At 50.6% G+C, this 27,461-nt stretch overlaps 1 pseudogene; it reads right to left on the minus strand.

The window, feature by feature from the left end:
- Window positions 1-1,840: 1,840 nt before the first annotated feature.
- On the minus strand, window positions 1,841-27,461 carry LOC112873143 (annotated as a pseudogene).

Here is a 27,461-nt window from a genome sequence, read left to right on the forward strand (position 1 = left end):
CCCCATGGTCCATACCCGCCTCAATGCGTACACAACGATGGCAAGGGAGGTCCATGGTCCAGAGTTTGATCCGGCCATCGAGGACCTTGACGGAGAAGTCGTCATGAGGGTTGGAGGAGGTAAGAATCATGGGTGGTATTGGATTGCCGACAGCGCAATCGACTCGTCCTCTACTCCTACTCTATCTCAGATTAGAGCAAGGAGCACGAGTGCGAGCCCAGGCATACGACCTCAGCAAGACACTTCACAGTACCGGATACAGGCACTCCAGGTCATTTCTTATTCGTCGTTCATTGATTATTGTATACCATTTCTTTGTATTATCATAACATTGGAGTGAAAATTTTGTAGGCCGAATTAGAAGAAGAGAGGAGGCTACGTTTGGAGAACGAGCATAGGATGAGGGATATGTTTGCCTACATGCAGACTCTTGGTGCCGCAACGGGTGTAGCTCCACCACCTTCGTTGTTCACTTCACCTCGACCTCCTGCAGAGTTTTCTACTCCTGTGAGTATGGATAAGTTTTAGCCATGTCTGACCTTTACTTATCTTGTCTCACACATGGGATCGCTTCTCCTCTTTGCAGAATCAATCGGCGGCCTCAAATGACCCTCATGTTTCTCCAACTACGCCGGTATGGAGGTCGCCGGGTTGGAGGTCTTGATCATGATTCTTACCACTTATCCTGTTTCTATAGACTTTTCATGTTTTTGACATCTGTGGACTATATTGTGAGACATGCATATTTATGATCTGTAATAATAGTACGTGTGTGAACCGATTTGGGATATGTATGTGAATCAATTGTGTTTGTAGTATAGATGTGATGTTTGTGATATAGATGTGATATTGGTGATCTTTGTGATGATATAATGTTTTTCTGATATATATGTATATGTGTGGATGAAATCGAAAAAACAGATTAAAATGGGAAATATGAAGAATCTTTGCCGAGTGTAAACACTCGGCAAAGAGTGAAGAATCTTTGCCGCGTGTAAACACTCGGCAAAGACCGAAAAATCTTTGCCGAGTGCCGTGCTCGCGACACTCGGCAAAGGCGGTTACTTTTCCGAGTGCCGGGCATCTGACACTCGGCAAAGTAACCGTCTTTGCCGAGTGCCAAATCCTGGCACTTGGCAAATCGGCCGTCATATTCCCTGTTCCGTCACGGCGCTTAAAGTTTGCCGAGCGCGGCGCTTTGCGCTCGGCAAAGGTTTTGCCGAGTGCCCGACGAAATGCACTCGGCAAAGTACCCTTTGCCGACAATCTCTCTTCCGTGTGTCCTTTGCCGAGTGCAACACTCTGCAAAGCCTTTGCCGAGTGTTTTTTAAGTTTTGCTGAGTGTTTTTTACACTCGGCAAAGTAACCGTTTCCGGTAGTGCATGCATGTTCATGCGGGACGCTGGCGGCCAGGATACGAACGGACAATGCCGGGTCCTAGATATGTAGGTTCATGTTGGCGGCTTTGTTTAGCTGTGAGATCAAGGGCTAGTTAGTGTAGCCTCTGTTGTTTGCTTGTTGAAGTCACATACATGTATATAGCATAAGGGCCCAAGGAAAAGAATGGCAAGAAAAGGAAAAGACACGGAAAAAAGGAGGACATATATGAGTTTGAACACTTGCAAGGAAATAAGGTCTAGAGAAACAAAGATCAAAGAAATAGAAGGACAAAAAAATTGATTGGGATCTTGGAATGAGACTTAATTAGCCGAATCGACAAGCTTTTTGAAACAGTTTTAAATTAATTTTGCACACAAAAATACTATGCACTCCGCATGAATGCAACATAGATAGAACCATTTTATTTAATTCAGAAAGACAATCATTTGTTTTTCCTATACTAAATTTCCTGTAAAGAAAATTTAAAGTTATGAGAAAATCGTTGCTTTACTTTTTTTCTAATCACATGCTGAAATTCAAGGGTGTGACAACAGTTGGACCGATAAGGACGTCGGGTCTTTTGAGGGGGTGTATGCTAAGTTTCTTGTTTAAATCTTGATCGTGAGCTTTATGCTTGTTATCTTCTCCTCGGTCACTATAAGAAAATAGCTTATTTTCGTCAGCCAGAAATCGTCGAAAATAGCCAGAAAGCCGTCGAAAATATATATATTCATCGGTCGGCCGACGAAAATAGGTTGACGTAATAAAATTGATGAAAATAAACATATTTTCGTCGGCAACCGACAAAAATACATATATTTTCGTCGGCCAGCGAAGCCGATGAAATAGAAGCAATATTTTCGTCGGCCACCCGACGAAAATACTGGGCGCCTACTAAAAAAAACTGAAGGAATCCCGAGAAGCTTTCGATTTGCAAGTGCAACAGCCTGTATTGAGAAAAGGCTTCATTAATCCCATAAAAATCAACATGAGATGGCTCTAATCCAGCATTTGTGATAGCCTTTGGTATGGCAAGTGCTAGAGTGGTTGTAAAAAGCTCTGGAGCCTGTATAAACAACATTCATAGTTGAAAATTTACTATTTTAGAATACGAATAACAGGAACTGATAAAATTTGATATCTAAAATAGTAGCATAAACATAAATCAAATATGAAAACAACAAAAAAGAACCGAGAAGAAATTATACAGGTAGGCTAATTTTCCTTGATTTAATCGGAACGAGGCATTACAAAGATATTTTTACTTTCTTATGTGATATAAATCATTTACACCAACTTATGTTACAATCGTAAAGAAATTAGTTACAATTTAGAGCATAACAAGCAGTCAAACATAAATAGGCGAAGCAATTTGTAAGTACAAACAGAAGTCAAATATGAAAACAACAAAAAAGAATAGAATGCATGCATGATATAATAAAAGAATTAATTGTTAACAATGAAATATTTTGTTTCTCGGACCTTTAAAAAAAAGCATATTGCAGGAAAACTTAAACATTTCACAAAATAAAATAAATGTCAAGCAGTTATACCTTATACTTGAAGCATTTCCAGCTGTAACAGTACCACCATTCTCGAAACTTGGGCGGAGTTTCTTCAGTTTTACGGGGTCAAACTAAGAGACATAGAAATAACACAAGATAAGTAAAACTGTCATGTGCATTGATCTTACAATAACTGTTTGGAAAGCTCTTTATGTAAGGAGGCCCATTGTACTCCTGCGAAGCAAGAATTATGTGTCAGACCTGGGGCTACGGGGCTGGGTACATAGCGTAGTTTAAGAGATTAAGTCTGTCTTATCTCTTATTTATCTTGTTTATCTCTTATTTATCTCGTTTAAGTAGGAGATAGAGCTAACCGATACAGAGGGAATCTACTCGAGATATGTTCTGGTACGATTCCTTAGCTGGTGTTGGTTAGTATCTTTGTAACCCTGGCCTCTCGGATTTATAAGGGAGGACAGGGACTCCTCTCAAAACATGATCTCTAGATCATTCTACACCTAAGGCAATACAAACCACTACAGAACGTAGGGTATTACGTACCTGGCGGCCCGAACCTGTCTAAGCTTTGTGTTCCTTGTACTTTCGAGTTCCCGACCTCGGCGTCCCCTAACCCAAAACCTACCACCTTGGGTATATCCCTCGGTGGGCAGCCGGTTAAACACCGACAGCTGGCGCGCCAGGTAGGGGTGCGCGTCGAAGATCCATCGGCGAGCTCGATGGTGACTTTCAAATTCACTAGGTCAGTTCCCTCTCAGGGCACGACATTCGTTTTTGGCTCGTGGGTCCGCATCGCAGATGGTGTGGGCGATTTTCGGCGATTCCTCGTCGACATGAAGCCAAAGACTTCCACTGCGGATCTCCGTAGCGACTTCAACAAGTTCGTCGACGATCTCGATGACTTGTCGACCTGCGCTTCTGTGACAAAGATCGGGGTGGAGTCTGCTCCAGGCTCGACTTCATCCAGTGTTGTGGCAACTTCCCTTGGGTTGGACTCGTTCCAATCTAAAGATTTGCGTAACCGATCTCCAAGATTCGGTTCACACAATCCGGCCACTGAGCTCCAGGAGGCCAACGTCTCTGGGTCCCTCTCCTTGCTAGAGAAGGATCTGGACTTTCTGCTCCAGGACGGAAGGCCTGAAGCCACCGCGTGTCTGGGGGCTTCGGGTTGTTTTGGCGCCAGTGATTTGGTGATCACCTCCATGCCGGAGGGGCGCATTGTACATTGGAGGGGCATGGTGTTCTCCGATCTACTAAAGGCTGAGGGTTGACTTGTTGCTCACCTCGAGCCCCTGCCCTTTCAGGAAGGTAGGCCGTTGGCTACCGCGGCGGAGGGGTCGACTGAACTAGTCGACGCGAGCTCTCATGAGCTCACCTCCCGCCAGGTGCTAATGGCGGAAGAAGGCGAGGATGATGGTGGTTTTCCCATCACCGACTTCGAAGCGGTCTCTGAAGATGAGGCCACTGCCAACGCTTGCGAAGAGAACGACGCCGATCGCGAGGCGCGGAGGGCCAGGAACAGGACCCGCGCAATCCGGCGAAGGAGGGCCAACGAGCGTAGGCGATCTATGTATCGCGAGCTTGACCCTGAGTTTGTCGCCGTAAACGAACGGGGTTTCAGGACCCCGGTGGCTAACATTGCTAGGGTTACGGCCATCCTCGAGCGCAGCCATGATCCGGACATACGCCAAGCACTCCTTTATGTGTAGAGGGCCTGGATCCAGTTGGATCAACAAAATCCAGCTTCCACCATCAGGGAGGAGCGCGTGGGTGAGAGTCGGAGCCAGGCTCATAGCCGAACGGCTGGCGGTCGCCCTCGACTTCAGCCCAGCCACAACAACAACGCTCGCAGGAGCCAGGCCTCTGGCGGGAGGCAACAGCCACCTTCGGGGAGTAACCCGCGACAGTCCAATCATCAGCCTCCTACAGAAGACTTGCGCCAGCACATTAATGAAGGCCGCGATGCACGGACTGTGATCTCCTCCAGGCGTAAGGTACGTGAAGAAGTCAACAACGCAAGAGGAGTTCGAGAAGCTCCTGCAGAAAAAGTGCCCATGGCACCCAGGTGCCAACCATGCTGCCATTGACTGCTACCACCTTCGGAGGACGTTCAGCAACTCCGGTGGTGGTAAGAAGAACAAGAAGCCTGCGGACAAAGAACCCGAGGATGACGACCACGACGACCAAGGGCGCAACCCGAAGTTCCAGGACGCTTCAAAGGTCGTAAACATCATCTTCGGGGGAGATGAGGATTTTAGCTCCAGGCGGGACCAGAAGCTGCTTCTCCGGGAGATCATGTCCGTCGAGTCGACAGTACCACGACCACTCTGTTGGTCGGAGGTCCCCATCTCGTTCTCCCGTGACGACCAATGGACGAGCTTTTCGGAACCCGGAAAGTTCCCCTTGGTCCTCGATCCTGTGGTGGCGGAGGTCAAGCTCACCAAGGTCCTCATCGATGGCGGAAGCGGACTCAACCTCATTTTCGTCAGCACTTTGAGGAAGATGGGCCTGGATTTTAAGGACATGTTGGTTCCCAGCAAGTCCCCTTTTTACGGCATCGTCCCAGGTAACGCGGCACACCCACTTGGTACGGTCGTCCTCCCAGTCACCTTTTGCACAAGGGAGAACTACTGCACCGAGTTTATCAAGTTCGAAGTAGCTAACTTCGAATTTTCTTACCTTGCAATTTTGGGCTGTCCGGCACTTGCCAAGTTTATGGCAGTGCCACATTACGTTTATCTACTTCTCAAGATGCCAGGGTTAAGTGGAGTTCTTACTCTCTGAGGTGACTTGAAGAAGTCGTATGACTGCAATCAGGAGGCAATACAGTACGCCTCGACTACTCGTGTGCCAGATGCTTCTGGAGAAGTACTCGCGGCCGCGCAGCAGCTATCCAGTCCGGGCTGGAGATTCCCTCCAAGAAGGCCAGCAAGTTGAGCATCCAGTCGACTGACGACGTGGCCCTCAAGACGATCCAGCACCAGGACGGAGATCCATCTAAAACCGCGGTCATCGGCGGGGGCTTAGGTGACAAATAGGAACTCACGCTCGTCAGCTTCCTTCGGGCTAACCGGGACATATTCGCGTGGAAACCAGCGGATATGCCAGGGGTGCCCAGGGAGTTGATCGAGCATGCTTTGAATGTACACCCAAAGGCTGTGCCTAAGAAGCAACGCCTGCAAAGGTTTGCTCATGATAAGCGTGAGGCCATTAAACGGGAGACAGCTAAACTTCTCGCGGCTGGATTCATTAAAGAAGTAATCCATCCAGAGTGGGTAGCTAATCCCGTTCTTGTAAAGAAAAAGAACAATGAATGGAGAATGTGCGTCGACTACACTGATCTCAACAAGCACTGCCCAAAGGACCACTTTGGGCTGCCGCGCATTGACCAAGTTGTCGATTCGATGGCTGGTTGTGTCCTTCTTTGTTTTCTTGATTGTTATTCAGGATATCATCAGATAGCGCTCAAGGAGGAGGACCAAATCAAGACTGCATTCATCACCCTGTACGGGACATATGCCTACAAAACCATGTCCTTTGGGTTGAAGAATGCAGGAGCAACCTATCAGCGCGCGATCCAGATGTGCTTCGCGGATCAACTGCACCGGAATGTTGAAGCCTATGTGGATGACGTGGTCATCAAGACCAGGGATTCCGACGACTTGATTGCAGATTTGGAGGAAATATTTAGTAGTCTGCGCAGATTTCGGTGGAAACTCAATCCTACTAAGTACATTTTTGGAGTATCTTCAGGGAAATTGCTCGGGTTCATCGTTAGCAATCGGGGCATCGAAGCTAACCCTGTAAAGATCACGGCCATCACTGATATGGGGGCTCCAGCCACAATCAAGGATGTGCAAAAGTTAACAGGTTCATCTCCCGACTTGGGGAGAGAGGACTACCCTTCTTTAAGCTCTTGAAACGCCAAGATAAGTTCCAATGGACGGAGGAGGCCGAGCGGGCCCTGCAGAATCTGAAACATCACCTTCAGTCACCTCCGATCCTCACAGCACCATTACCGGGGGAGGACCTACTACTCTACATCGCGGCAACAACTCATGTTGTCAGCAGTGCTATTGTAGTCGAGCGAGGCGAGGAAGGCCATGCATTTGGAGTGCAGAGGCCTGTCTACTTCATCAGCGAGATACTCTCCGAATCCAAGGTACAATACCCCACCATTCAAAAGCTTTTATATGCAATTCTAATCGCATCAAGAAAGCTGCGCCATTATTTCGATGAGTACAAGATCACTGTGGTTACGGATTTCCCGCTGGCTGATATTCTTCATAATCAAGATGCCACGGGGCGTGTATCAAAGTGGGTAGTGGAATTGGGGGCTTTGTCAATCGACTTCAAGCCACTCACCGCAATCAATTCTCAAGCTCTAGTCGACTTCATGGCTGAATGGAGGGAGAATCAAGTCCCAACTCCGGTCGATAAGCCAGAGCACTGGACCATGTACTTTGATGGGTCCCTCAAGCTCGATGGCGTGGCGCTGGAGTTCTGCTTATTTCTCCACGAGGAGAACAATTGAAGTATGTCCTTCAGATCTTGTGGGCGGTATCCAACAATGAAGCCAAGTATGAAGCCTTGCTTCACGGGCTTCGTTTGGCAATATCACTAGGGATCAAGCGACTATTTGTGTATGGCGGTTCTCTTCTTGTTGTGCAGAAAGTCAAAAAAGAGTGGGGCTGCAACAAGGAGACGATGGATGCCTATGTGCAGGAAGTGCGCAAGCTGGAAAACAAATTTTCCGGCTTGGAGGTTAATCACGTGCTACGAGAGCATAATGTTGGCACAGATACTTTGTCCAAACTGGGGTCGACGCGTGCTCAGGTCCCACCTGGAGTTTTCATCCAGGAGCTCAGGCAGCCATCCATCAAGTCTTGTTCGCAGGTAACCATCGACGCGGGTTCCCAACAACCCGATCGAGAGGTTATGGTGCTGCAAGGGGACTGGCGAGAGGCTTTTATCGACTTCATCCGAGATCAAAAGTTACCAGCAAGAATTGATGCCAGAAGCGCAGAGGTGGCATGCGTCATGTGCAGAAGCAAGGGTTTTGTCCTGGTCAACAACAAGCTCTATCGGCGTGGCGCTCGGTCAGTTGTCCTCATGAAGTGCGTCACAAAGGAAGAAGGTTACAACATATTGCGGGAGATCCATGAGGGTGTCTGCGGTAACCACGCAGCTTCAAGAACGCTGGTGGAGAATGCATACAGGGTTGGTTTTTGGTGGCCCACTGCGGTATCTGACACGGAGGATCTCGTGCGCAGGTGCCAAAACTGTCAATTCTTCGGCAAACAGACTCATGTTCCAGCCCACAGACTCATCACCATACCGCCATCCTGGCCCTTCGCTTGTTGGAGCCTCGACATGATTGGGCCCTTCACAACGGCACTAGGCGGTTTCACCTATGTTCTAGTGGCTATCGACAAGTTTACCAAGTGGATTGAGTACAAGTCGATAGCCAAGCTCACACCAGATCGGGTTGTTGACTTCATCTCGGATATCTTGCACCACTTCGGCTTCCCCAATACCATCATCACAGACTTGGGATCCAATTTCACGGCCAACCAGTTCTGGGAATTCTGCGAGAATGCATGCATCAAGGTTAAATATGTCTCGGTCGCACACCCAAGAGCCAATGGACAAGTCGAAAGGGCGAACGGTTTGATAATCGACGGCCTCAAGAAGAGACTCTACGATGAAAACAGTAAGAAGGGGGGCAAATGGATACATGAGCTGCCACATGTCGTCTGGGGGCTTCGGACTTAGTCGTCCAAAGCCACGGGACAAACGCCTTTCTTCCTCGTATACGGATCTGAGGCTATCTTACCGGCCGATATCATGTGGAAGTCCCCAAGGGTTGAAATGTACAACGAAGGCAAGGCAGACGAGGCGAGGCAATTAGAGCTCGATTCTGTCGAAGAGGCCCGCTGCACTGCTCTTGTTCAGTCAGCCCGATACCTGCAGGGGATCCAGCGATATCATGATCGCAATGTGAGGGAGCGGTCATTCAGCATCGGTGATGTGGTCTTGCGTCGCATTCAAGATGAGTCTGGTCTACACAAGCTCAATTCAAGGTGGGAGGGCCCGTTTGTCGTCACATAGGTTACGAGACCAGGGTCTTATCGACTACAATATCCCGAGGGTCAAGATGTTCTGAACTCTTGGAACATCTAGAACCTGCGCAAGTTTTACCCATGAGAAGATGTCCGGTTACAGCTGAAACTCCGGGGGCTTAGACGGCCTCCTTTCCTCGAATCAGTCTGGAGGCTACGCGCCACAAGATTCGGGTCGAAAATTTCTCTGTAAGCATGCGGAGGCTACGGCCACTTGCAGCATTTACATAAATCATCTTCTTGTCGTGAATTGTACGGAGGCCACGGCCACGTATATATCTTATCGATTTCATGTTTCGATGTAACCGTCCGCTCCGCTCATATCTTCTACAGCTCGACTTCCGCCGCGACCTTGGATGGTCGCATGTGACAGTAGTCGCATCTATCCCAACAACTCGATCCGTTCGACTGGTTTCTATCCAGCTTGTTGGATGGGCTCGCGTGAAGAGCTACCTTGACTACATCTCGAGTCGTTCAACTCAGGGTAGTTTCGTTCTTGCCATAAACACGGCAGAGTCGCGGCGATGCCCGCGTCCGCTCCCAACGAGTTCGAACCGTCCGTCCGGTTCTTACCTAACTCAAGGAGCGCGCTCATACGAGGAGCGACTTTGACTACACCCAGAGTCGGTGCACTCGGGGTAGTTTTGTTTTTCTTCCTTACGCACAGCAGTTCTACGATGATGCTCGCATTCTTTCCTAACAATTTAGACCTGCTCAGTCGAGTTGCAGCCAACTTGGTAGATGAGTACCCGCTTGGAGCTATGACTACCTTCCGGGTCACTGCACCCGGGGTAGTGTCTACTACTTAGCCTTTGAGCCTGGATTCCAATTCAGCTAATGGCACAAACACAAGTAGAGGCATCAAACACAACATTTCAACAGGGAATAAATACTTATTTTTTACACCCTAATCCTGCACTACACTTTAAACTATACGTTCTGATACAGGTTGGGCTTCCAGGAGGTATCTGTCAAACTGATCCTCGGTGCAGTCCGCTGCCATTCGTTGAGCAAATATTTCCAGCTGCACGTTTGGCAGGAAGGACTTCACAATCGCGAGGGCGTTGCTGACGCATGCGACAGGAGCCTCGGAGAGGAATTTGAATACTTTCTTCGGGGCTTCGCGGAGTCGCTCTAGCAGGGGCCGCGGGCTCGCTTCGCCTTCTTCTGGGGGATCCACCATGTCCACCAGCCCCCGGGCGGCCCCCCTGAGGTCTTACAGCTCCTTCTGCCGCTGCTCGTCTTTCTCGCCCAGCGTCTTGATTTGCTGAAGGCAGTCGACGAATTGTCGTTCAGTGTCGCTGATCACTTTCTGCAACCTCTCGACGTCATCTGTACGCCGATACAGCAGGTTCTTCACGTCAGTAAGCAGCTCTTCTTTATATATTAACATTTTCCTAAGTTCTATGGTGAAGAGCTTTTTCAGAATCCAGGACAAATTGATAAATGCAAGTACTCGAGGGAAGCAATGGCTTATCTTGGTGCACTTTCCTCTGATCTTTGAGCTGCTCCTAGTGCGCTTTTTCCTACTCTCTGAGCTGCTCTTGGTGCGCTTTCCCTTGCACCTCGAGTTGTTCTCGGAGTTTGGAATTTGCTTTCTCGAGGGAGTAGATCTTTGTTTTGCCGTCGGCGATGCGCCTTTCCAGGGCGGCGAGCTCTTGGTGATCACTCATAACGGTTTTTAGCTTTTCTGATTTCTTCCGGGAGTGGGCGATCACATTCTGCATAAGGAGAGAAATTCAGATAAGCAACTCGACAGTGTTTACCAGCAGGAAAGTACTCAGGTCGTACCAAGGCAAAGTCACACGCCTTCTTGAAGTTCTCTATGTTGTTGTCCATCAGCAACGGATCATCCACCAGGTCGGCGGCAATGACATCCCGATACCCGAACTCGGTCAGGAGCAGCTCAATGTGTCTCCTTGAGGTTCCCGTGGCCTCTTCGGGCGGTGACCGCTGAGCACCTGCAAGCACAAAGTGTTTTCAGCATATAGCGCTTGGATCTCGACAGCTAGCCGGGGGCGGTCAAATGCCTACCTGTGCCATCTGTAGGAGCGGCATCAGGAGCCTCGACTTGCTCTTTGCCACCAGCTTCGGCTTCGACTTGTTGGAGCTCGGGAGGGGGCAAGTCGAGCAGCGTTGCGTCCGCCTCGGGGGCTAGCTCCGCGGGCGTCGTCCCTTCGGGGGCTGACGGCTCGGGGGCTGGAGCCGCCGTGAAAGGTCCCGCGCCTAAAGATTTTTTTTGGGTCAAGGACCCGGGGGCCAGGTAGCCGAGGCCGGCGTCAGCTGGAGGTCCGCGGCGCTTGCAGCTCTAATGAAGTCGAAGTCAGACAACACACAAGTTGAACAATCCAAATATTTATTGTGCAACCAGAGGCAAACTTACAGTGTAGACTTCTTCTTGATGGCCCTTTTCACCCGCAAGGCCTGTCGTGGCGTTTCTGTTGCGGGCGGCGGAGTTTCACTAGCCAATGGCGCGGTCCCTGCCACGGCGATGGTGACGGCTGCGGCGGCCGATGGAGCTGTTTCTTCTTCTTCAGGCTCGGCCTGGGAGGAGGAAGCGGAAGGACTACAGGAGGATAGTGTAAGCACGACACAATATCAACATATAGCACTACAACAAGGCAACAACAAGTACCTGGAAGATTTGATTTCTTGCGCCTTCCGTTTCCGCACTATCCGATGACCCTGCGGCACCAGTGGCAAAGCGTCGGCCAACTCCACGACTGGCTCGGAGGAGTTGTCCCGTTGCGCTTCTCCTTCAGCTTCCTCCTCCGCCTGGGGACTCACATCCTCTGTGGACCCGCTGCTGCGCTGAGCTGCAGCTATGCGAGCCCTTTTGGCTTCTACAGCGGCGCTAGGGAGGAGGTGGTCCAGCCGGGGGATATCGGGTCGTGGCAGGTAGCTGCGGTATAGTTCGGTGTGTCCCTGCAGAAGGCTCTCAGTTAGCGATGACATAACGGAGGTAGATTTCAACAAAAAGTAGTCAAGTACTTACAGGTTTGAACGGATTCCGTGCGGTAAACAGTTCCGGCACATACTGTCAGACCCGAGGCCACGGGACTGGGTACATGACGTAGTTTAAAGAGGTTTAAGAGATTAAGTCCGTCTTATCTCTTATTTATCTCATTTATCTCTTATTTATCTCATTTAAATAGGAGATAGAGCTAATCGATACAGAGGGAATCTACTCAAGATATGTTCTAGTACGATTCCTCAGCTGGTGTTGGTTAGTATCTTTGTAACCCTGGCCTCTCGAATATATAAGGGAGGTCAGGGACCCTTCTGAAAAGGACGATCTCTAGGTCATTCTACACCAAAGGCAATACAAACCACCATACAGGACGTAGGGTATTACGCGCTTTGTGGCCCGAACCTGTCGAAGCTTTGTGTACCTTGCACCTTCGAGTTCCTGATCTCGGCGTCTCTTCACCCAAAACTTACCACCTTGGGTATATCCCTCGGTGGGCAGCCGGTCAAACACCGACAGCTGGCGCGCCAGGTAGGGGTGCACGTCGAAGATCCACCGGCGAGCTCGATGGCATCTTTCAACTTCATCAGGTCAGCTCCCTCCTAGGGAACGACATTCGTTTTTGGCTCGTGGGTCTGCGTCGCAGATGGTGTGGGCAATTTTCAACGATTCCTCGTCGACATGAGGCCAAAGATTTCCGCTGCGGATTCCTGCAACGACCTCGACAAGTTCATCGACGGGCTCAACAACTTGCCGCTCCATGCTCTGCAACAGGGATCGAGATGGAGCCTGCTCCAAGCTCGACTTCTTCCAGTGTTGCGGCAACTTCCCTTGGGTTGGACTCGTTCCAATCCGAAAATCTGCATAGCCGGTCCCAATTCGGTTTATGCAAGCCGGCCACTGATCGTCAGGAGGCCAACATCTCTGGGTTCCTCTTCACGCTAGAGAAGGACCTAGACTTTCTGCTCCAGGATGGCAAGCCAGAAGCCACCGCGTGTCGGGGGGCTTCGGGTTGTTCTGGCACCAACAATCTGGTGATCACCTCTTTGCCGGAGGGGCGCATCGTGCATTGGAAGGGCATGATGTCCTCCGATCTACTCAGGCAGAGGGTCGACTTGTGGCTCATCTCAAGCCCTTGCCTTTTCAAGAGGGCAGGCCATTGGCTACCGCGGCGGAGGGGTCGACTGAACTAGTCGATGAAAGCTCTCACGAGCTTTCCTCCCGCCAGGTGCTAATGGCGGAAGAAGGCGAGGACGATGGGGATCTTCCCATCATCAAGTTCGAAGCGGTCTCCGAAGATGAGTTCACGGTCAACGCCGGCGACGAGAACGACGCCGATCGTGAGGCGCGGCGGGCCACGAACAGGGCCCGCACAATCCGGCGGAGGAGGGCCAATGAGCGTAGGCGATCTATGAACCGCGAGCTTGCCCTGAGGTCGCTGCCGTAAGCGAATGGGGTTTTAGGACTCCGGTGGCCAACATCGCCAGAGTGACGGCCATCCTCAAGCGCAGTCATGATCCGGAAGTGCGTCAAGCACTCCTTTATGCGCAGAGGGCTTGGATCCAGCTGGATCAGCACAACCCGGCGTCCACCATCAGGGAGGAGCGCGTGGCCGAGAGTCGGAGTCAGGCTCACAGCCGACCGGCTGGCGGCCGTCCTCGACACCAGCTCAGCAACGACAACGCTCGCGGAAGCCAGGCCCCTGGCGGGAGGCAGCAGCCACCACCAGGGGGTCATCCGCGGCAGGCCAATCATCGACTTCCTCCAGAGGACCTGCGGCAACACAACAATGAAGGTCGCGACGCGCGGACCGTGATATCCTCCAGGCGCAAGGTCCGCGAAGAAGTCGAAACTGAAGGTACTGACTGTAGCGACCGATTCCCTGCTTTTTCTGCACGTTTCAGCAGCTATAAGTACCCGAAGGGCTTCAAACCAATCGGCATCACCAAGTACGACGGCAAGCAAGCCCCTCAGCAGTGGCTCCGTTGCTACTCCATGTCCATTGAGGTCGCAGGGGGGTCGAATATCACCAAAGTTGTCTACTTCCCGATGGCTTTGGACCCTGCGCCGCTCACTTGGTTGGAAAGTCTCAGCAACAACTCAATCGACTCCTGAGAGCGCCTCAAGAAGGTCTTCATCGACAACTTCCAGAGAGCGATTGCTCATGCAGGTACTCGTCATGATCTTACTCAGTGTAAGCAGGAACGTAACGAGCTACTGTGGTCCTACACACGTCGCTTCTTCGACGTCCGCGCCACCATCGCGAACATCTCGAAGGACGACATCATCGATTGTTTCTACAACGGCATCACCGACCTGGGCATCTACAGGGATTTCGGGCGGAACAGGCCAAAGACTGTTGCAGGCCTTCGTGATATGATGCACGATTGGTCCGAACAGGAGGAGAAGATGCGGGAGCGGTTCCCGCGGCGTCAAGATAGCAATCTGAGGCACCCAAACGACAGCCGCAACGACAAAGGCCAGCGGGACTTTTCGGGTCCACCCCGAAAACGAAAGCCAGATGATATCATCGCAGCTATCGATCATCCTTCGCGGGGCAAAAGTTGACAACGCAGGAGGAGTTGGAGAAGCTCCTGCAGAAGAAGTGCCCGTGGCACCCAGGTGCCAATCATGCCACCATAGACTGCTACCACCTTCGGAGGACGTTCAGCAACTCCGATGGTGGCAAGAAGAACAAGAAGCCTGCGGACAAAGAACCCGAGGATGATGATCAAGAGGATCACGGGTGCAACCCGAAGTTTCAAGACGCCTTGAAGGTCGTCAATGTCATCTTCAGGGGAGATGAGGATTTTGGTTCCAGGCGGGACCAGAAGTTGCTTCTCCGGGAGATTTTGTCCATTGAGCCGGCGGTACCACAACCACTCCGTTGGTCGGAGATCCCCATCTCGTTCTCTCACGACGACCAGTGGACGAGCTTTTCGGAGCTCGGTAAGTTCCCCTTGGTCCTGGATCCTGTGGTGGCGGCGGTCAAGCTCACCAAGGTCCTCATCGATGGTGGGAGCGGGCTCAATCTCATTTTCGTCAGCACTCTGAAGAAAATGGGCCTGGACTTCAAGGACATGCTGGTTCCCAGCAAGTCCCCCTTTTACGGCATCGTCCCAGGTAACGCAGCACACCCGCTTGGTACGGTGGTCCACCCAGTCACCTTCGGCACGCGGGAGAACTATCGTACCTAGTTCATCAAATTTGAAGTGGCTAACTTCGAATCTTCTTACCACACCATACTGGGTCGTCCGGCACTCGCCAAGCTCATGGCAGTGCCGCATTACGTCTATCTGCTTCTTAAGATGCCAGGACTCAGTGAAGTACTCACCCTCCGTGGCGACTTGAAGAAGTCATACGATTGCAATTAGGAGGCAATCCAGTATGCTTCGACTACTCGCGTGCCAGATGCTTCGGGAGAAGTACTCGCGGCCGCGCAGCAGCTTTCCCAGTCCGGGCTGGAGATCCCCTCCAAGAAGGCCAGCAAGTCAAGCATCCAGTCGACTGATGATGTGGCTCTCAAGACGATCCAGCTCCAGGAGGGAGATTCATCTAAGACCGCTATCATCGGCGCGGGCTTAGGTGACAAATAGAAACTCATGCTCGTCAGCTTCCTTCGGGCTAACCGAGACGTATTCACGTGGAAACCAGCGGATATGCCAGGGGTGCCCAGGGAGTTGATCGAGCATGCTTTGAATGTACACCCGATGGCTACGCCTAAAAAGCAATGCCTGCGACGGTTTGCCCATGATAAGCGTGAGGCCATCAAACGGGAGATTGCTAAACTCCTCGCGGCTAGGTTCATTAAAGAAGTAATCCACCCAGAGTGGGTAGCAAATCCCGTTCTTGTAAAGAAAAAGAACAATGAATGGAGAATGTGTGTCGACTACACTGATCTCAACAAGCACTGCCCAAAGGACCATTTTAGGCTGTCACGCATTGACCAAGTTGTCGATTCGATGGCTGGTTGTGTCCTTCTCTATTTTCTTGATTGTTACTCAGGTTATCATCAGATCGCGCTCCAGGAGGAGGACCAAATCAAGACTGCATTTATCACCCCGTACGGGACTTATGCCTACAAAACCATATCCTTCAGGTTGAAGAATGCAGGAGCAACCTATCACCGTGCGATTCAGATGTGTTTCGCGGATCAGCTGCACCGGAACGTGGAAGCTTATGTGGATGACGTGGTCATCAAGACCAGGGAGTCCAGCGACTTGATTGCAGATTTGGAGGAAACATTTAGCAGTCTGCGCAGATTTCGGTGGAAACTCAATCCTACCAAGTGCGTTTTTGCAGTACCTTCCGGGAAATTGCTCGGGTTCATCATTAGCAACCGGGGCATCGAAGCCAACCCTGTTAAAATCATGGCCATCACTGATATGGAGGCTCCAGCCACAGTCAAGGATGTGCAGAAGGTAACAGGTTGTATGGCGGCCCTGAACAAGTTCATCTCCCGACTCGGGGAGAGAGGACTACCTTTCTTCAAGCTCCTGAAGCGCCAAGATAAGTTCCAATGGATGGAGGAGGCCGAGCAGGCCTTGCAGGATCTGAAACATTATCTTCAGTCACCTCCGATCCTTACAGCACCGTTGCCAGGGGAGGATCTACTACTCTACATCGCGGCAACAACTCATGTTGTCAGCAGTGCTATCGTAGTCGAGCGAGGCGAGGACGGCCATGCATTTGGAGTGCAGAGGCCTGTCTACTTCGTCAGAAAAGTCCTCTCCGAATCCAAGGTACGGTATCCAGCTGTTCAAAAGCTTCTATATGCAATCTTAATCATATCAAGAAAACTACACCATTACTTCAACGAATACAAGATCACTGTGACCACGGATTTCCCGCTGGCGGATATTCTTCATAATCAAGATGCCACGGGGCGTATATCCAAGTGGGCAGTGGAACTGGGGGCTTTGTCAATCGACTTCAAGCCACGCACTACAATCAAGTCACAGGTTCTAGTCGACTTCATGGCTGAATGGAGGGAGAATCAAGTCCCAACTCCAGTAGACAAGCCAGAGTTCTGGACCATGTACTTTGATGGGTCCCTCAAGCTCGACGGCGGCGGCGCTGGTGTTCTGCTTATTTCCCCATGAGGTGAACAATTGAAATATGTCCTCCAGATCCTTTGGGCGGTATCCAACAATGAAGCCGAGTATGAAGCCTTGCTTCACGGGCTTCGTTTGGGGGTGTCACTAGGGATCAAGCGACTACTTGTGTACGGCGATTCTCTTCTTGTCATTCAACAAGTCAACAAAGAATGGGACTGAAACAAAGAGACGATGGATGCCTATGTACACGAGGTGCGCAAGTTGGAAAGCAAATTTTTTGGCCTGGAGGTTCTCCATGTGTTACGGGAGCACAATGCTGGTGCGGATATCCTGTCCAAGTTGGGATCAACACGTGCTCAGGTCCCGCCTGGAGTTTTCATCCAGGAGCTCAAGCAGCCATCCATCAAGCCTTCTCCGCAGGTAACCATCGATGCGGGTCCCCAACAACCCGATCGAGAGGTTATGGTGCTGGGGGAGGACTGGCGAGAGGCTTTTATTGACTTCATCCGCAACCAAAGGTTACCAGCAGGAATTGACGCCAGGAGCGTAGAGGCGGCACGCGTCCTGCGTAGAAGCAAGGGTTTCGTCCTGGTCGACGGCAAGCTCTATCGGCGCGGCGCTCGGTCAGGAGTCCTCATGAAGTGCGTCACAACGGAAGATGGTTACGACATATTGCGGGAGATCCACGGGGGCGTCTGCGGAAACCATGCGGCTTCAAGAACGCTGGTGGGGAAAGCATACAGGACCGGTTTCTGGTGGCCCATTGCAGTGACCGACGCGGAGGATCTCGTGCGCAGGTGCCAAAATTGTCAATTCTTTGGCAAACAGACTCATGTTCCAGCTCACAGCCTCATCACCATACCGCCATCCTGGCCTTTCGCTTGTTGGAGCCTCGACATGATCGGGCCCTTCACAACGGCGCCAGACGGTTTCACCCATGTTCTGGTGGCTATCGACAAGTTTACTAAGTGGATTGAGTACAAGCCGATAGCCAAGCTCACGCCAGATCGGGTCGTCAACTTCATCTCAGATATTTTGCACCGTTTCGGCTTCCCCAACACCGTCATCACGGACTTGGGATCAAATTTCACAGCAAACCAGTTTTGGGAGTTCTGCGAGAATGCTTGCATCGAAGTTAAATATGTCTCGGTCGTACACCCAAGGGCCAATGGACAAGTCGAAAGGGCGAACGGCTTGATAATTGACGGCCTCAAGAAGAGACTTTATGATGAAAACAGCAAGAAGGGAGGCAAATGGGTGCATGAGCTGCCACATGTCATCTGGGGGCTTCGGACTCAACCGTACAAAGCCACAGGACAAACACCTTTCTTCCTCGTATACGGATCTGAAGCTATTTTACCAGCCGATATCATGTGGAAGTCTCCAAGGGTCGAAATGTACAATGAAGGCGAGGGGACGAGGCGAGGCAGTTAGAGCTCGATTCTATGGAAGAACCTCGCTGCACCGCTCTTGTTTAGTCAGCCCGGCACCTGCAGGGGATCCGGCGATATCATGATCGCAACGTCAGGGAGCGGTCATTCAGTGTTGGTGATTTGGTCTTGCGTCGCATTCAGGACGAATCTGGCCTACACAAGCTCAACTCAAGGTGGGAGGGCCCGTTCGTCGTCAAGCAGGTTACAAGGCCAGGGTCTTATCGGCTACAATACCCTGAGGGTCAGGATGTCCCGAACTCCTGGAACATTCAGAACCCGCGCAAGTTCTACCCATAAGAAGATGCCCGGAGATAGCTAAATCCCCGTGGGCCTAGAAGATCCCCTTTCCTTGAATCAATTTGGAGGCTATGTGCCACAAGATTCGAGTTGTACATTCCCTTCTGGGCGCACGGAGGCCGCGGTCACGTACAACATTTGTATAAATCAACTTCCTATCGTAAAGGTTACGGAGGCTATGGCCACGGTCATGTCTCATTAACTTCATTTTTTGACAGTACCCTCCGCTCCGCCCAAATTCTCCACATATCGATCTCCGCCGTGACCTTGGATGGTCGCACGCGACAGCAGTCGCATTTTCCCCAACATAATCGACCCGTTCGACTGGTTTATTCCCAGTTTGTTGGATGAGCTCATGCAAAGAGCTGCCTCGACTACATCCTGCGTGGTTGCACCCAGAGTAGTCTCATCCCTGCCAAGAGCACGGCATACCAGCGGCGATGCCCGCATTCGCTCCTAGCAAGTCCGACCCATCCGTCCGGGTCCTATCTAACTTGAGAAGCATGCTCATACAAGGAGCGACCCTAACTACGTCCAGAGTCGATGCACTCGGGGTAGTTTTGCCTTAAGCCCGGCATTCGTGCGATGTCGCTCGCTTTCTTCTCTAACAGTTCTAGACCCAGAGTTCGGGTTGTGGACAACTTGTTAGATAAGTTCCTACATGGAGCTATGGCTACCTTTAGGGTCGTTGCACCCAGGGAAGCGTCTACTACTTAAGCCTTGTAAGCATGGATTCCAATTCAGCCTAGGGGCATACACAAGTAGAGACATCAAAAGAAATAATATATACAAGGAAGTAAATACTTGTTTCTAGTACCCTAATCCCGCATTACACTTTGGACTATGCGCTCTGATACAGGTTGGGCCTCTAGGCGATATCCGTCAAATTGATCCTCGGTGCAATCCACCGCCATGCCTTGTGCAAATATTTCCAGCTGCGCGTTTGGCAAGAAGGACTTCACGACCGCGAGGGCGTTGTTGACGCATGTGACAGGAGCCTCGGAGAGGAACTTGAATACTTTTTTCGGGGCCTCGCGGAGCCACTCTAGCAGGGGCCGCGGGCTTGTTTCACGTTCTTCCGGTGGATCCACCATATCCACCAGCTCTCGAGCGGCCCCCCTGAGGTCTTCGAGTTCTTCGCCAAGCGTCTTGATCTGCCAAAGGCTGTCGATGAACTGTCGCTCAGTGTCGCCGATCACCTTCTGCAGTCTCTTGACATCATCTGTACGGCGATAGAGCAGGTTCTTCACGTCAGTAAGTAGCTCTTCTTTACTCATTAAGATTCTCCTAAGCTCTGTGGTGGAAAGCTTTTCAGAATCCAGGATGAGTCATACAGTGCAAGTACCCGAGGGAAGCAATGGCTTACCTTCGTGCATTTTCTTTTGCTCCTTGATCTGCTACTGGTGCGCGTGCTTATTCGCCTCGAGCTCCCTCTTCTGTTCCTCGAGTTGTTGCTGGAGCTTGGCTTTGACCATCTCGAGATGAGAGTTCTCCGTCCTCTCGTCGTCTAGGCGCTTTCTCAGGACAGCAAGTTCCTTGCGGTCGCAGGCAAGGGTCCTTAATTCCTCTGCTTGCTTTCAGGAGTGGGCAATCACTCTCTGCATAAAAAGAGGGAATCCAGATAAGCAATTCGATATAGTCACTGGTAGAGAGGTTTTCAAGTCTTACCATGGCAAAATCATGCGCCTTCTTGAGGTTCTCTATGTTGCCATCGGTCAGCAGCAGGTCACCGGCCAGGCCGGCGGCGACGGCATCTTGATAATCCGACCCAGGCAGCAGCAGCTCAACGGGTCTCCCGGAGGTTCCCACGACTTCCTCAGCAGTCGGCTGCTGCGCACCTGCAATCACAAAAATCCTCAGCATACAGCATGCAGATCCCGGTAGCTAGCCGGGGCGGTCAGATGCTCACCTGCACCATCCGTAGGAGCGGTGCTGGGGGCCTCGACTTGCTTCTCGCCACCGGCCCCGACCTCGACTTGTCGGAGCTCGGGAGGCGGCAGGTCGGGCAGCGTCGTGTCTGCCCCAGGGGCAGGTTCCGTGGGCTCTGACACCGCTGGGGCCGATGGCTCGGGGGCTGATGCAGCTGTGACTGGCTCAGCTCTTGACGACTCCTCTCTGGTCGAAGACCCGGGGGCGTCGAAGCTGGCGTCAGCTGGAGGTCCGCGGCACTTGCAGCTCTAATGAAGTCGAAGTTAGTCACCACACAAGTCGAAAGATCCTAAATTTATTGTGCAACCAGAGGCAGACTTACAGTACAGACTTCTTCTTCATAGCCCTTTTCATACGAATGGCCTGACGCGGCGTCCCCGTTGCTGGCGGTGGGGTTTCACCAGCCTGTGGCGCAGTCCCCGCCACGGCGATGGTGATGGCTGCGGCGGCCGATGGGCCTGTTCCTTCTTCTTCGGGCTCGGCTCGGGAGGAGGAAGCGGAAGGCCTACAGGATGACATTGTGAGCATGGCATAATCTCAACATATAGCAATGCATCAAAGCAGTAAGCTCTTACCCGGTAGACTCGAGTTCTTGCGCCTTTCGCTTGCGCACCAACCGACGGCCTTGTGGCACCAACGGCAAAGCACCGGTCAACTCCACGCTTTGGTCGGAGGAGTTGGCCCGACGCGCTTCTCCTTCAGCCCCCTCCTCCGACCGGGAGCTCACATCCTCGGTGGATCCGCTACTGCGCAGGGCCGCAGCGATGCGAGCCCTCTTCGCCTCAACAGCGGCACTGGGGAGGAGGTGGTCCGGCCGGGGGACGTCAGGCCGTGGCGGGTAGCTGCAATACAGCTCCGTATGTCCCTGCAGAAGGTTCTTCGGCTAAGTAATGGAGTGAACGAGGATATTTTCAACAAAAAAGAAGTCGAATACTCACTGGTTTGGGCGGATTCCGTGCGGAGAATAGTGTTGGCACGTATGGCACGGCGTCCACGTCCAGTAGCACCCGCTGAACTCGCTGGAGCGCGGCTTCATCGGACAACTCCTCTGCGCACATGCGAGAGGGATCAGCGGGGCCGGTGTACTCGAAACCCAAGCGATGGCGCTGCTGGATTGGTTGGACACGGCGTTTGTAAAATGCGAACATGACGGAGGCACCGGTCACTCCTTTCTTCTTCTGTGCCTCTATGATGTCCAGCAGCTCTTTGACCTGATCCATCTCCCCGCCGGAGGGTTCGAGATTCCACTCTGGCCTCACTACAGGTGGTCTGTTTGACTTCGTTGGGAGGTGGGGAGCATGGTTCTCGATATAAAACCAATGGATCTTCCATCCGGAAAGGTTGGAGGGGAATTTGTAGGTAAGATATTTGTTGCCGGCCTGCTGACGCAGTTGGATGCTGGCGCCCCCCACAACGGAAAGATTCTTGGATGTGGGCTGTGGTTTGATGCGGAAGAGGAAGCAGAAAAGATCCCAGTGGGGTTCGATTCCGAGGAAAGCCTCGCAGAAATAGATGAAAATTGAAATGTGGCAGATAGAATTTGGGTTGAGATGATGAAGCTCAAGCCCGTAGTAATACAGAAGGCCTCGGAAGAAGGAACAAGAGGGGAGGGCCAATCCCCGTTCGGCAAAATGGAGAAATGTGACGATTTCGTCAACATTTTCCATGGGAAAAGTTTCACGGTAAGAGGGGCGCCAGTTGATAAGGTTCTTTTCTTGCAGCAACCCTTCGGAAACTAGGTTGTTTAGATGGTTGAGGGAGCACTTACTGTGTGTCCACTCCACGGTCGAAGGCTGCGCCTCTTTCTTCTTCCTCTCGATCTCTGCCTTCTTGGGTGCCATCTCCGATTCGCTGGCCACGAGATGCTCGGGGGCTGCGGGGAGAGGGGTGGGAAGGTTGGAGCGGGAGGATTTCTTTGGGGGGATGGCGGCGGTGTTTGGCTCTGATCGGGGTTTTTGGCGGTTCTTGGCAAAAGGCAGATTGAAAGCACAATTTTTTCCACTGTTGTCGCGGGGTTATATAACCAGCGGAGTGGGGAAAAGTTACTGTTCAGAAGTTCGAGGGTCGTTTTTTGGGAATATTCCGAAGTTGAGAGGTCATTGGGTGGACTGTTTGGATTAAATATTCGATTAATCATTTTTTCAGGGCTCATTCGCTCGAAAAAGGGGTTTTCAGATTCATGATCTAATGTCCATCATTTGTATCATCATTTTGGTAATTTCTCAAGTTGTCATTTTTTAACCTGCATGCCACGGTTTTCGGATCCTTATCTCCAAAATTGTGGAATTTGGATTCAAGGCTCGGGGGCTGCGGGATACGTGGCATCGACTACTTATTTTTCAAATTTCTTTGAAGGATAAGGAGGATTACAGACTAATGGGACCCTCAGCCTGATTCTCCGATTCAACCTAAGGCTTGGGGGCTACTCCATATGGAGTGCGATTTTTCAAATCGCACACCATGGCAGAAATAAAATTCGGGGCATGAGCACCTCATAGCTTCGATGCAGCCAAACAATTACTCGAACAAGGACTTCAAGACGAAGCTTCAAAAGAAGTCGAAGACTGCTTCGAAAGTACTCGATAAGCCTGCAGTACTCAGCTACGAAGAGCTCGGGGGCTTGTCAGACCCGGGGCCACGGGACTGGGTACATGACGTAGTTTAAAGAGGTTTAAGAGATTAAGTCCGTCTTATCTCTTATTTATCTCATTTATCTCTTATTTATCTCATTTAAATAGGAGATAGAGCTAATCAATACAGAGGGCATCTACTCAAGATATGTTCTGATACGATTCCTCAGCTGGTGTTGGTTAGTATCTTTGTAACCCTGGCCTCTCGGATATATAAGGGAGGTCAGGGACCCTTCTCAAAAGGACGATCTCTAGGTCATTCTACACCCAAGGCAATACAAACCACCATACAGGACGTAGGGTATTACGCGCTTTGCGGCCCGAACCTGTCTAAGCTTTGTGTACCTTGCACCTTCGAGTTCCTGATCTCGGCGTCTCTTCACCCAAAACTTACCTCCTTGGGTATATCCCTCGGTGGGCAGCCGGTCAAACACCGACACATACGGCACGGGGTCCACGTCCAGCAGCACTCGCCTGACTCGGAGGAGGGCAGCGTCGTCTGACAGCTCCTCTGCGCACATGCGAGATGGATCTTCAGAGCTTGTGTACTCGAATCCAAGTCGGTGGCGCTGTAGGATCAGTTGGACTCAGCGTTTGAAGAAAGAAAACATAATGGAGGCGCCGGTCACCCCCGTCATCTTGTGTGCCTCTATGATGTCTAAAAACTCCTCGACTTGATCCATGTCTCCCCTGGACAGTTCAAGATTCCACTCCAGCCTCACTACAGGTGGGTTATTTGTTTTGCTGGGGAGCTGGGGGGCATGGTTTTCAGTATAGAACCAATGGTTTTTCCACCCGGGAAGGCTGGAGGGGAATTTGTATGAGAGGTATCTTTCACCGGCCTGCTAACGCAGTTGAATGCCGGCGCCCCCTACAATAGAAAGTTTTTTCGAGGTAGGCTGGGGTTTGACGCGGAAGAGGAAGTGGAAAAGATCCCAGTGGGGCTCGATTCTGAGGAAGGCTTCACAGAAATGGATAAAAATGGAAATGTGGCAGATGGAATTCGGGTTGAGGTGATGGAGCTCAAGCCCGTAATAATAAAGAAGGTCACGGAAGAAAGAACAAGAGGGGAGGGCCAATCCCCGTTCGGCAAAATGGTAAAATATGACAATTTCATCAATATTTTCCATGGGAAAAGGTTCACGGAAAGAGGGGCACCAGTTGACAAGATTCTTCTCTTGCAGCAACCCCTCGGAAACTAGCCTATTCAGATCGGTGAGGGAGCACTTACTGTATGTCCACTCTCCGGTTGACGGCTGCGCCTCCTTCTTTTTCCCTTCGATCTCTGATTTCTTGGGCGCCATCTCCGATTTGCTCGCCACGAGATGCTCGGGGGCTGCGGGGAGAGGGGCGGGGAGATCAGGGTTGGGGGATTTCTTTAGGGGGGATGGTGGCGGCGCGTGGCTCTGTTTGGGGATTTTTGTGGCTCTTGGCAAAATGCAGATTGGAAGCACAGTTTTTCTCACTGCTGCCGCGGGGTTAAATAACCAGCGGAGTGGGGAAAATTTACTGTTCTGAAGTTCAAGAGTCGTTTTTAGGAATATTCTTGAGCTGAGGGGGTCATTTGGTGGACTGTTTGGATTAAGTATTCAACTACTCATTTTTTTCAGGGTTAATTAGCCCGAAAAAAGGGGTTTTCGAATTCATGATCTCATTTCCATCATTTGTATCATCATTTTGGCAACTTCTCAAGTTGTCATTTTTTAGCCTGCATGCCACAGTTTTCGGATCCTTATCTCCAATTTTGTGGGATTTGGATTCAAGGCTCGGGGGCTGCGGGATACGTGGCATCGACTACTTATTTTTCAAATTTCTTTGAAGGATAAGGAGGATTACAGACTAGTGTGACCTTCAGCCTGATTCTCCGATTCAACCTAAGGCTCGGAGGCTACTCCATATGGAGTGCGATTTTTCAAATCGCACACCATGTTAAAAAAAAATTCAGGGCGTGAGCACCTCATAGCTTCGATGCAGCCAAGCAAGTACTCGAAGAAGGACTTCAAGACAAAGCTTTGAAGAAGTCGAAGACTACTTCGGAAGTACTCGATAAGCCTGCAGTACTCAGCTACGAAGAGCTCGGGGGCTTGTCAGACCTGGGGCTACGGGGCTGGGTACATAGCGTAGTTTAAGAGATTAAGTCCGTCTTATCTCTTATTTATCTCGTTTATCTCGTTTAAGTAGGAGATAGAGCTAACCGATACAGAGGGAATCTACTCGAGATATGTTCTGGTACGATTCCTTAGCTGGTGTTGCTTAGTATCTTTGTAACCCTGGCCTCTCGGATATATAAGGGAGGACAGGGACTCCTCTCGAAACACGATCTCTAGATCATTCTACACCTAAGAAAATACAAACCACTACAGGACGTAGGGTATTACGCACCTGGCCGCCCGAACCTGTCTAAGCTTTGTGTTCTTGTACCTTCGAGTTCCCGATCTCGGCGTCCCCTCACCCAAAACCTACCACCTTGGCTATATCTCTCGGTGGGCAGCCGGTTAAACACCGACATTATGATAAAAGTGCATGCCAGTAATTACCTTGTTCATAACCAACTACAAATTTTATTTCGTTCATAACAACTTTGATAGATGAGAAAATTACCTTGTCCAGGCTTTCAATTTTTTGATAAGTACCGGTGTTTTTTCCCTTCCAACAGGAACTTCAATCTGGTTCACAAAACATTGAGCATAAGAAAAAAACCAAACAAAACATATAATATCTAGATCCAAGAAAGAGAGAAAATCACCGGAACAATCTCCCATGCAAAAGCACCACTGTCACGAGCAGCAATTCCACGCTCGTTGCTTTGGATAGCAAAAGCATCCTATGCACGGAAAAAATGTAAAATCAAATTTGCCAGTAATGGCAAATATATTTATTGCGCTATAGAAGAAAATAAATTGCATCAGATCCAGGAAGACTCCTAGGCAACTGATACAGGAAAATAATCGATAACAAAAATGAAAACGGCTACAAGAAAATATTTGATGTATAGAAGGGTAATGTTGTGTACTGAAGAGAGCTCTTAAGACATTAAATCTATATTGCTTCAACAAGGATACCAATAGTACTCATTTTAGTATGGTACATCTACTTTCATCTTTGGAAGCAAGCAAATGAATGGTTCATCTACAGATCTAGAGCATCACATAAGCCCACCCTAGCAATCATACGAAAATCCTAATAGAAACACCTTGAGCGGCTTGCCTTGCAGGAGCTTGTCCCAAATTAGCACTCAAGACGTTTCCAAAGTAGACCTCCTGCACAAGGGACGGATCCACGTTTGCTCTTTTCAGAGCGGCTAACAGCCCCAACCAGTGGTCATGTCAGTGCTAGTGGGGGGGCAAAACAAATATTTACATCTTATTCCGTGACGATGTACACGCAGAGAAAATGTGTGTATCACCTTGAATTGCTATAGAGCCAAGTTTTGTTGCAGGCAAGGAAGACAAGGCACCAAGGAAACCACCCATAGGTGTGCGTGCAACCCCAACAACACATACATCTGTGAGCAAGGAAGAAAAAGTTAGTGATAGCAGAATATAGCAAAACCATCTAAAATACACCTCTCTCCCATTATATCTACAATATATTGTAAACCATGCCTCCCGTCATCAATTGGTACAAACAAACGTGGAAAGCAAATACCACACTACAGAACTACTTGTGCTAACATGTACGAATTTTGCAGTGAAATCAGAAGTTTCTACTATCAACAAACTTTGGAAAGCTATGGACGCCATCAAGCGAACAGATTATGGGGAACACAAGGATAACCGGATAAGAGCAGGAGCATGGAGCACCCAGAACTCCACATGGCCGCAGACAGGCACTAGAATTACACGGAAAGCAACCAATCCTGCCTTGCAAGCAAGCTACATAATAAACCCAAAAATTCGGCCCAACAGAGCGAAGCCCGCCCCCCCCCCCCCCCCCCCCCCCCCGCGCATGTCGGATCGCTAGAACTATAATGGCATGCTCATCGAGTCATTGCCCAAGATCTCCCAGGCGGCTTTGAAGTCTGCTTGAACAGATGGGAGGGAACAAACAATACCTCTGAGGGCGATGCCGTCGGAAGCCATGGCCGCGCCGCCGGTCCGAACTGCCTAACCAACCGACCTG

The sequence above is a fragment of the Panicum hallii genome, chromosome 9 (assembly GCF_002211085.1).
Source record: "Panicum hallii strain FIL2 chromosome 9, PHallii_v3.1, whole genome shotgun sequence".
NCBI lineage: Eukaryota > Viridiplantae > Streptophyta > Magnoliopsida > Poales > Poaceae > Panicum > Panicum hallii.